An 11,284-nucleotide genomic window follows, 5' to 3' on the forward strand; every position below is an offset into this window, starting at 1 on the left:
GAGCTGTGCAGGCTGGAGCGGGTGCGTTCAGCCTTGTGAAGGGGGGGGGGTGAAAAAAATAAGGAAAGGTGGTTGTGTTTGACTGAAGAATGAAAGCAAGCCAGCTGAGAAATTATTAGAGGCAATTATGTGAGCAGAGTACGTGAAAAGTAATCCCAGCTGCAGGGGGGGGTGGGGGGGGAAGGAAAGAAATCATGATGTGATTCAAGGGGGCCCAAGAGAAAAAGCGCAAGAGCGGCGGTGACCTGGTTTGCAGATGGATCCATTTCTATTTCTGCTCGGATGCTGAGGCTGAGCCTCATCCAGCTCTCTCCCATGGCTTGCGTGACTTCTTCCCTGACGGGTGCAAGTGTCAGGCACGTGCGTGTCCCGCGTGTCACCTGGGGATGGTGTTTGCCTTCACAGCCTGCACAAGCTCAAACAAAACCCCACTATTAACACCAACCATTCTCCTTCCAGCAGAACCCGGCTTTTTAGCTCGATCTCATACCCCCATCCCTGGGTGTCAATCTTTGTGACATAACGCTAATCAATTTATTCCTACTTTTCTCTCTTCTCTTATTTTTTCACATCTTTGGCGATGAAAGCTAATTCATTGTGCTGATTCGGATAATTTCGAGTCACGCACTAAATACAGCAATTCTCAAATAGATTTTTTTCCTTTCCCCCTGCTGTGCAACTTCCCCTAAGTTATACTGTATACAGAAAAAAAAAACCAAAACCCAACAGCAGCTTCAAACACCGGGGCAAGAAAACAAAAAGCAGCTCCTACATCAAGTCAGATCCCAGCTCCTCAGGCTTCCAGCACATCTCAACACAGAACTAGAGCAAAAGGGCAGATTATTTAAAGCCATTGCATGTAGGCCAATTTTCACTGCAGTTCCTTTTGGCTCTGATTTTCAGGCCCCAGTGGAGTGGTGAAGTCATGAATAAATGCAAGTAAACTGAGCTTATCCACTCTTATTTTGAGCAGTGGAGTTTACTCGCCTCATGCTGCTTCAGCTGGAACACCAAAAGGTAAGTTTAAAGGAAAAAAAAAAAAAAAAAGCAAGCAAGGAGGAGGGGGAGAGAGAGGGGGATAATCTACTGCTGCCCTCGCCTACCGACTCAGCGAGTCCAGCACGGAGCAAAGGCAGGGCCAGGATGCTGCAGACCCGCAGCGTCTCATGCTCCAGGTATTGAACGTCTGCAGTTATCTCCTGGAGCTGCGGAAGGGCTGGAGCTGGTTCCCCGCTGTGTGACGGGCAGGGGGAGGCTCCCCGTGCCCCCCCGCCGCACGGGAGGGATTTTCACAGCGGGTCCTGGCTGAAACGCCGCAGGCAGAAAGCCCCCGGGTGAGGAGAAGACATCCTCAGATGGTATTCTCCACCAGAAGGCAGTACTCGGTGGAGGGAGGGCTGGATTGTTGACTGCGAGCTCTGCTACAGCCTCCCAAATTGGAAATAAATAGAGCAAATATTTGAGAGTTTAAGAGGTCACCGTTGGTCTCAGAACACTTCACTTGGCCATCGGTGTCCTTCCAATTAACAAAGTAGGACCAACAACCCAACGATTGCTCACTTGAGGACTTTCCCCAAGGACATGGGAAGCTGGAGACGCTTTCAGAGCCGGTCAACTGCAGCACTGCAGAGGTCATGTAATGAATTAAATATGCTAAATACCATATTCTCCTCCTCGGAACTGGAACCACACTCGCCCACTCGCCTGGTTTGTCCGACCTATGAGTTCCTCTGAGCTCTGCCCAAGAGAAGCAGAGCCTGTGGAGACCCACGTAGACAGGATCTGAAGTCTACAGAGATAAATCCATTATGATTATCACATTAAGGAAAAAAAAAAAAAAAAAGGAAGGAAAAACACCCTGCAATTTTATCTCCCTGCAAGCATCCCTTCCGCTTAGCTCTGACCATGGCGGAGCGACTGCCGCACTTGTCTCCTTGTGGTCAAAACAGCAGCAAGAGCCAGTTTCTTCAAAGTTAAAAGAAAATAATAATAATGGAGTCCCCCCATTCCTGCTGTGTTTATAAAGAGATGTTTTCTTCCTGAGCTATACAGCATGGCGGGCTTAATCTGAAATTTCTTTTTAATCATAGCAGGAGTCCCAATTAACGTGTTGGGTAATCGTTCAAGTAGAACTGGAGTTTCACGGCCGCAGCAAGGCAAGGAAAGGCACAGGATCAGGGGAGCGAGGGATGGGCAGGGACCAGGAGCACACCCGGCTGCCGCCAGCATCCTCACACCCTCCCCGAACCACGGATGGGCTGCTGGGGAAGGGGGGGGCAGCTCCCCCCCGCCGTGATATTAATGTGCAAACAGGTCCCCGAGCTCCCCGAGCATCAGGGATGCAGCATCTCCAAGAAAAACCACATGGTGAGCACCCCGGCACGCTGCGCGGCGCCGAATTGCTTTTCCATGCACCTTCCCAAAGGGGGAAAAAAAAAAAAAAAAAAGAACACACAAAAAAAAACCCAAAACCAAACCCCACCACCATCGCAGTGTCTCCTGCTTCCATCTGCAGGCGTGTAATCCAACACATGTGCTTCCAGCGCGCAGGCGGGGAGGGGGACCTGGCTCTGACCTACTTTCTTTTGTTGCTGGAAGTGCTGATCTCCATGCAGAATCCAGCGAGCAGGCAGGCGCTGTCATTAGGGTCTCTGCCTTTCACCCCTGCCTCGCGCTGCCCTTCCTTTACATCACCACCATTCACCACTTCCAGGAGCCCCATCACCCCGGGTTTATACCGGTCCTGGCACCAGGATGCTCTGACCTGCAGCAAAGAAAAATCACTGGCTGGGGGGGTATTGTTACCTGCAGCCTGCGTAGCTAAATGCTGTGCTTGATGCTGCCACGATCAGGATACCCCACCAGCTTAACCAAAGCAGCAGGCAGACAGCCTTACTAAGATTTTTTGTAAATTCTTATTTATTTTTTATTTTTCATTCTCAAGGAAGTTGGGTCTGAGTCAGGCACTTTAGCTCTTTAGCTCTTTAGAATCCAAATGTGTACCACCCAGGGTGGATCTCCATCAGCAAGTGTTATCAAAGCCAGGGGCACACAAGCTCTCGGAGGCACAGGTTTCCTTCCTCCTTCAGGATATAACAGGTCCAGGGCGTGAGGCTGAGCCTCCTCCGGTCCTCCCCGCAGCATCTCCTGCGTTAGGATGCTGAGCCGCAGCCCGGAGGTTTGGGAGTTACTGGCTGGCTGCAGTCACTGGGGCTTGTATAAATTGGTCTTCAGAGACACAACCAGCTCCACCGCCTCATGCAAAAACCACTCCTTAGTAACCTACTAAAGAGCTTCCCCTGAATTTCTCTTCCCTCTGCTCCCAGGTACCTGGGATAAACGTACCGCCTTGATTTTGCAGATTAGGAGATAAAAGGATGTTATGTTTAACTCGCATCCTTCAGCCCTCGTAAGGCAGTTATTGCAAACCAGCCTTCCTTTCTGCCGTGGCTTAAGGACGGACCATTTTGATTGATTAGTTTGCCCATTATGGATAAGCAGAATAACAGCCTTGCAATTGAACTTGGGTCCTTGAAATGCAGGAAGACATCAGCCTGCAGTGCATTTGCAAGCCTCAGGGGCTAATTTCTGCCCTTCCTGCTGTTCCACTCTCTCAGTCTGGGATTTACCTAAGCACACTGGATGCGTCTCTCCACCAGGCGGGGGGGAATTGCTTTGCCTCGACGTTCAGTCAACAGATTCTAATGATAAAACAATTTCAAATCCGCACTTTGATTAAAATCAAAGCCATGGAAAAATCATGCTAAGGTTCATCTAATGAATTTTCTTCCCAAGACTTTAGCAGAAGCCTGCCAGGGACTAAATCCAAGGGGGTAAAGCTAAATTTGATAGTCTGATAGTCGTCTTCACCCCAACTCCTGGAGCAGGCTTAGTAGCATAAATAAATCTGGCGCGGCCACCGAGAAAATAATCCCATCTATTTAGCAGCAACAGTCTACTGGGGAGAGGATAAGAGGCATTTGAAGACAAAAACAACAATCTCGAACTGTATATATATGAAATTAAAGGATGTAGGTAATTAATTGTTTGATAAGATAATAAAATCTGCGCTAAGCTAGGGCCATATGAGTCAGAGAAATAAGAGATAGAAAATATGTTCATCACTCAGTCCACCTCTTTACCAACACATATTTTCTAGCATTTGTCCAGTGTAGGTTTTGTTTTGTTTTTTTAAGTCAATGAATCAACTTTTTTGATATTCAGCCCAATGCCAAACAGGAGCTACTGGCATTTGCCGAGGATGAATAACGAGCTCGTAATGGCGCAGTCTCGTGAGATGGGCCAGGAAAATCCTGGGAGAGGTTTCCCCAGGACACGGCCAGCTCAACCGTACTACCCTCTGCTTTCCAAAAGAACATATATACCTCCATATAGATCTTGTTACACCGACTGCCAACGGTAGCCACCCATCCTTCACCTCACCACCGATGCTTTTTTGCCTGCTGCTCCCACCTCCCCTAAATACCAAGTGACTTGTTTGGAGAAGGCTCATTTCTCCCGGCACCCTTACCTCACTCTTAGCAACCTTCTATTTAAAGTCACAATCTGTTGCAGCAAACCAGCTCAGGAGTATATAAACAAGCTGTTATGACCCCGCTGCAGGAAGGGGAGGAAATGGCCTATGCTTTAAAGTCAGCTGCCTTCAATAATTAGAAGCAAGTAGACAAACATGAAAGCAATGACGCTTCAATGTTCTGTTATTTAAAGGGTACGCCGGTGCTCAAGTCCCTGGTTGCCACCTAGGTATGCAGATCCAATGCAATTAGTCAAGCAAAGAAGAGTGTCACCTGTCACAGGAGGGGGTCACAAGCTTTTTCACCATCGCTGCTACTGGAAGAAGTATACGGGGCTTTATTTTTTCCCTTTTAAACCACTCTTTGTTTCTTAGCACGCACCATCGGCTGCTTCTCACATCAAAAACCCTAAAAGGTTTTTATGAGCCCAAATGCTCGACAGAAGAATTAAGAGGTAACAGCACATATGTTCTGCTCTGCCCCAAAGAGCGGGAAAGGCAGGAAGATCAGCTTTTCTGCAGCAACACAGCAAAGTGCATATCCCTCCCTTACACCACCGTCAGCTGGTGGGGAACTGAACCCATCTACGCACAACGCGCTCCCTTCGCAAAGGAGCAGCCTCTGCATTATTGGCCCGAGAGGGGGAAGCTAAAGGTCCCATAAAGAGCAACGGGAACATTTCTCGTGGAGCTGTCAGCAGAGGAGACAGTCTCCTTGCAGAAGGCAACGCGGGGCTTCTGCTTTATTCCATCTCCCAGATGGAAAGCGGAGAAAAAAGGCAAAATCAGCACTAACATCACACCTGGGAAGCTCCCAGCGCTGCGCGGTTTTAAAAACGGAATGGGGCACACATCTCCCATTAGGCTGCCTTGACATTACACTCACAAATAACCCTCAAGTGCTTTTAGGGTAAAAGCCTGAAACTTGTTTGCCGAGGGACTCGTTCGCATCAGCATCCTGAGCAGGGAGCCGACTCCTTCAAAGCATCACTCTTTAGGGAAACACAACGCCAAGGAGAGCAGGCACTCAGCTCTTCCAGGAGAGATTAAAGAGGAAAATTAGCGAAGCTACAGTTTATGCCCATACCAATAAGAGCGGGCGTTTACCACGGCTTAAATAATTAAAAAGATTTTTCACTAGTGACCAGGTTGTCACTGACTCATCTCACAGCCACCCGTGGATGCCGGCAGCAGAGGGACGGCTGGGTCTGGCGCCGGGCTCCGCTCCGAGGGGATTCCACAACCCCAGTGATCCCAGCCCAGAGAGCTGCAGGGAGAGAGGAGGAGGAGGAGGAGGAAGAAGAGAGGAGGAAGAAAGGCAGGAGGAAAAGCCCCCTGCTTCTCCCAGGAAGCTCTGCCACGATTTCTTCTGGGATGGGACCCAAGGTTTGTTTGGAAGAATTTTTAGCTAGGCCATGTAACGCCGACTACATTAAGATGCTGAGACTTTGGGAGCAATTATCCCAAAAAATAGCATGTCAGGCAGCGCAGTGCAAGTAGGCAATTAGGCTGCATGTTAAGAGGCAGAATCCAGGCATTAGCACACAAGCCAGCGCGCGCGGGACGCGTACCGCATTTAGTGTATTTACAACACATGACCTAATAGTAAAAGCAATAATTAGCTACTATTAATACCCATGGAAGAAAATAGAGGGAAAGGGAAGCCGCATAGCAAAACACAAAGTTATTTATACAGAGGTGGCTAATGCAAGCGGGGAGTTAAGGATGGCACGGTGTTGTGGTGGGAGCACGCTGGTCCCAAGCCCCAGCTGTGGGAAGAGGAGGATGGGAATGGTCCAGGGATGAAGGGAAGGTCTTCGGACCCCTCTGCAGCTGCGTCACGGGCGCTCCTGCTCGCCGGGAGGATGGGTACTCCAGGCTGGAGGAGGCGGGTTTTGAGTCCCACCTACATGGCCACTCCATGTGCCGAGCTCGCACGTAACAGCCGCTCTCCGTGGAGAACCTCTCCCAGAATCTCCAAACGAGATTAAGTTCGTACGCAACCTGCGGAGGGTAAAAACAGAAGGATGACATCCTTCCCTCTCCTCCCCTCCCCTCCTCCCTTCCCGCCCTCCCCCTTTCCTTTTTACTTATCCAAAATATTTCCAGGCAGTCGGGCAAGGCGACAACCGCAATGATGCAAAGCAACACCGCACCGTCTCCTGGAGCAGGAAGGAGGACTGGCTCAAAGCTTTTGTTAGAGAGAAGAGGGTGCTTTCATAATCCAGCCCTTTGTTCTGCCGGAGGAATTCAACCGCTATAAATTCATTCCCCTGGTAAATGCAGCAGTTATCAGGCATTTTACCACGGGATTCCTGGTCTCCTAGTGAAGTTAAATGCAGTGCCATTACAGCAGCACTTTAACGTGTAAATATTACGTTCCTGGTTCTTTAGGAGATGTTCATTTAGCGAAATAAAATCCTGCTAGTAAAACACCTGATCAAACCCTTCAGCTGAACTGGCCCCAGTAATTGCTCTAGGACTGGAGGGAGTCCAATGACTGGTTGCAATTTATGACCACTTTAGAAAAAGAAAAAAATAAAAATCTACCTTGAAGCATCCGCCAAGGAGTGAGTTGTAGATGAGATCATGGAGTACATTTACATCGCAGCTTTCTATAACGTTAAGTGGCCACTAATTTGTGCTGAATTCCTTTGTAATTCTGACGGAATCGCATCTGACAATCACATAAATAGCAAAAAAATTCCTCAGGAATAATGTTACTACAACAAGGAGTAAAAGGCAAAGGAGTGATTCATCTTTCATGGTGAGACATGCCCTTTTCTATCATCTCTACTCACCCAAAATAATTTGCCCAGCCCAAATTTCACAGCCAGGGCTGACAGACACCAAGTTGTAAAGGGGTCACTCTCCTGAGCCACAACCAAACCACAGTTGCAGTTTGAGGGAAATACAGTTAAAATATGAAGCTGTGAGAAAGCATAAAGACAATTAAGCAACGAGATGAACTGCCTCAGGGAGGCTGCAGGAAAACCTTGATGAAGATTTTCCTGCAGGCAGGGGGCTGCATTAAATGACCATCATCTCTGTTGTTATTAAAAATCCAAGGGTCGTGGTTGGAACTGGCCAGAGAAAACAGATGCAAAATATGACCATTTTAACCCTTTCAATTCAGCATGAAGAACCAGGATTAGAAAAGAGGGGGCGGGAAAGACCAACAATGCAGGAAAAAGCAGAGTCTCATAATCATATCAGAAGCCTACGGTCCAGCTGGAGATCTGGAAAATGGCAGACCCGAGTTCTGAGTGGTGTCAGAGAGATGGAGTGGTGGGATCTATACAGATTTTAAGAGGTTTGGTGTTTTCTCCTTCCTGCAGTGAGGGTGCCTCATCTCCAAGTGCTGGAGCCAAGGAGAAAAGGTGGGCTCAGGCTCACGGCATCCCTCCAGAGAGAAAACATGCTCGTTCTGCCCTGGAAGGAAAGCAGTTTCTTCACTCCCATCAGCACAAACCCGCTCCAAAAGGGCTTTATTAGAAAGGCCACAATCCTTTGGCACTTGAGCAGCACCAAAATTGAAACGCCAGCTCAGGTTCCTGGTGGAGCCTGCAAATGGACACCTTTGGAGACAGCAGATTCCCCTCCTGCCTCTGCATCATCCCTTGGAGAAGAAATGCTTGGGGACATCTCCTCATCTTGCTCCATGGACCCAAGAAGCCTGGAGACAATGAAAACAAGCCGTATTCCGACTGCCTCAATTAACCAAATAGCTTTAAACTTTGTTCTTTGCCTGGCACCAGTAGAAACAGGGTCCATATGCTGAACTAGAACAAGAACTTGTTTGAGGAATTGCTGCCTCAACCGTGAGATGCCAAAAGCCAGATGGGGGATTTCTAACAGAGCAAGGCTGGCTCCACGGGCAGGGGCAGCTATAGCACAGCGTGTTCCTGGAAGAAAGCAACAGCCACCAAAGCTCTGGGAAAGGGTTAAAATATAAAAGCAACCAACTTTCTTATCATGCACTCCTTGCCTTCCACTAAATTAACGTCAGAATCAGAAATCAGACGACACTCCAGGCTGCCTGAAAATTGTTTTTACACTTCTAGTACGCCCGTGGCCAAAACTCAGACAATATACGTTCGGTGTGAGGTGATTATTTAATGAATTAAAGGAGCAGACACATTAGGAGGAGCCGAAGCTCCGTTCTGCTGCTCTCCTCCTGAACAAAGGCTTCAGGACCAGCTTCACCCATTACTCCAATAGCAATAGCGTCACTCAAAAGATGCCCGGCTGATGCTTTTACTCTTCTGGAGAGCAAATACACCCTCCATCCCTGGCTGAAACTAAGTGGCACGGGTCCGATGCCAGGCAGCGGGATCTACAACATGAAGCTGCATTTTAGATTCCCATTGGGTGCCATAATTACGGGTACAGAGTAGCAGCAGCATCTCTCCTTAAGGCTGTTAATAAAGTTCACCTTCACCAGCTAAGCCCATTCCTCTTTCCTAAAGACTGGAAGAGATTTTATAGCAGATTCATCACCTCCACCCTTTAATTCTATTTTTGGAGTCTATTGAACTTTTGCATATGTTGAAATGAAAAGAGTCTATATTAACACAACCACTTTTTTGTTACTGTAATGAGAGCCTTGAAACCACCACAAAGAGAAACATGCCTTTTAGCAGCTGAAACAAATTATTACAGCAACTGAGTCTTAAAAGGAATTTCAAGTAAAAATATAGTATTGCATGAAGTTGTTATGGCAACTGATGTTGTAGAGTAACTGCACTGGGGCAAGTTTTCCTCCTTCATCCTGCTCAGCAAAGTCTGGGAAAAACTTTATGATAAAATTGTGCCTTAATTAGTCAAATAAGTCATAAATATAGCTTATCCCAAAATCCTTAACATTCCAGCCTCATGCAGTCTGTGTGCAGTTAGTCTACTAATGAGAAAATATATCTACTAAAGCCCCACTTACCATTAAAAATCCTATCCAATATTTTTCTAATACAATTTATCAATTTAAACACATTGCACAATGTAATATTCTGCAGCATTCCATTAAAATGATAAATAGCTATGGAAAAAACAAGGGATTAAACATACTGTAATGTAATCTAACAGTATTTAAACATAAATAAAAACTTAAATGCGGCCGGGGAAGCATACCATATTTGAGAGCAAAAAGAGCGCAAGTCCAGCTACAGCTCTCTGGATTGGAGTATTAATAGGACAGAGGAAGCAGGGCAATGAGAAATGACAGTCAACTTCAGAGGATATAAAATTTCCATTAGGCTTTGTTATAAGATTACATCAAAGCAGTTCATATGTTTTAATCTGGGGAAAGAGAAAGCAGCTACTTGGGGTCTGTGCCTGGGGGCTGCCTCTGTGTACTGAACCAGACAGTTTGCATAATGAACAATTTTTATTCAATCAGGATTTCAGCACAGATAGCTCCCACTCAATGGGCTCTAGCACAAATGGGCTTGGAAATTGATGCTATTCTTCAAGCTCCACCTGCTGGCTCCGGAAGAAGCGCCGGTGGCTTTCCGAAGGGCCAGTTTTTTGGAGGGACACCAAGTTCAAATCCTTGCCTTAAGTTATTGGGATAAAAAAACCAAAACAAACCAACCCACAAGTCCAGGTTCTGTGCTTCCTGCTTTTTTTAGTCAAAAAAACCCCCCAAAATAGAAAAACACCCACAAAAAACCCTGAAAAAACCAAATCAAAAAACCCCAAAACTCCAACCCCCATCCCTGATAAAAAAAATAATATAAAAAACCCCAACCAGCCAACAAAAAAAATCCACAAAGCAAACCTCCCAAACTCTCAGCTCATGTTTTTTCTTGGGTTGTACCAATAATTTAGCCAATTTCAGTTTCCTTCAGTGGATCTCGAGTGGCAATAGTGCTCCTCAAGCAAAAGATGCAGGAGCTGCCAAAACCTGCCTGTTGGAACCCACCGATGACCGAGGGAACCATCCCGTGCTCAGAGAGCAGCCAGAAGGGCAGAGCAGCCAGGGACACCGTTCCATTTAAGCCTGCACCTTCCATATGATAATTACTTATTTAAATTTTACTCTGCCGGGTGAGCCATTAGAAAGCACACTATAAACAAAGGTGATTTTATGCAGACAATAGCTGAACCAGTCATTTTTTTTTTATTTTTTTCTTTCAAAGACGGGCACAGGATGACTTATCTCCCAGGATGAACAGCTCTTATGAGATGGCAGAACCAAGGTTTATAGCCTAAACCCTATTTCCAAGGGTTATTCCAGTGGCTGCACCGCCGGATCACCTTCAGCTTTAGCAGCAGCACGGAGCCCGCTTGCCCCACGGATGCAAACGGGGGTCACTAAGGGCTTTTTATGGAGAGGAAGAGCCCAGGAAAGCACTTTGCTGCACGGACCCGGCTGCTAAACCCTGGGATGATGGTTAGAAGGTTTCAAATATACACACCTGGTAATTCAGAGTTAATTACCACGGGTGTATTTGAGACATCTCTGCCAGCACCTCTGGATTCTGCCTATTGATTAGGAGCTGCCGCGGCTGCTCTCCGGCTCTTAGAGAAAACTCTTGCAGTGAATTTAGCTTCCTGCCTGAATATCGGGTAGGCTTTGCTTCTGACTGGCACCAAATCCCTTCTTCCTATTTCCACAAGAAAAATAGCTACGTTTTAATCTAGACCTTCCAAGCTCCTGCCATGCCTGTGACGTCCTGAATGCAGAATTACTGCTTTCCCTGCTTTTTTGCTCATTTGTCTGGTAGCCTGGAGATCGTTGTCTCTCCCCTC

This window comes from Calidris pugnax, unplaced genomic scaffold, assembly GCF_001431845.1.
Source record: "Calidris pugnax isolate Ruff unplaced genomic scaffold, ASM143184v1 scaffold133, whole genome shotgun sequence".
In the NCBI taxonomy this organism is placed as follows: domain Eukaryota; kingdom Metazoa; phylum Chordata; class Aves; order Charadriiformes; family Scolopacidae; genus Calidris; species Calidris pugnax.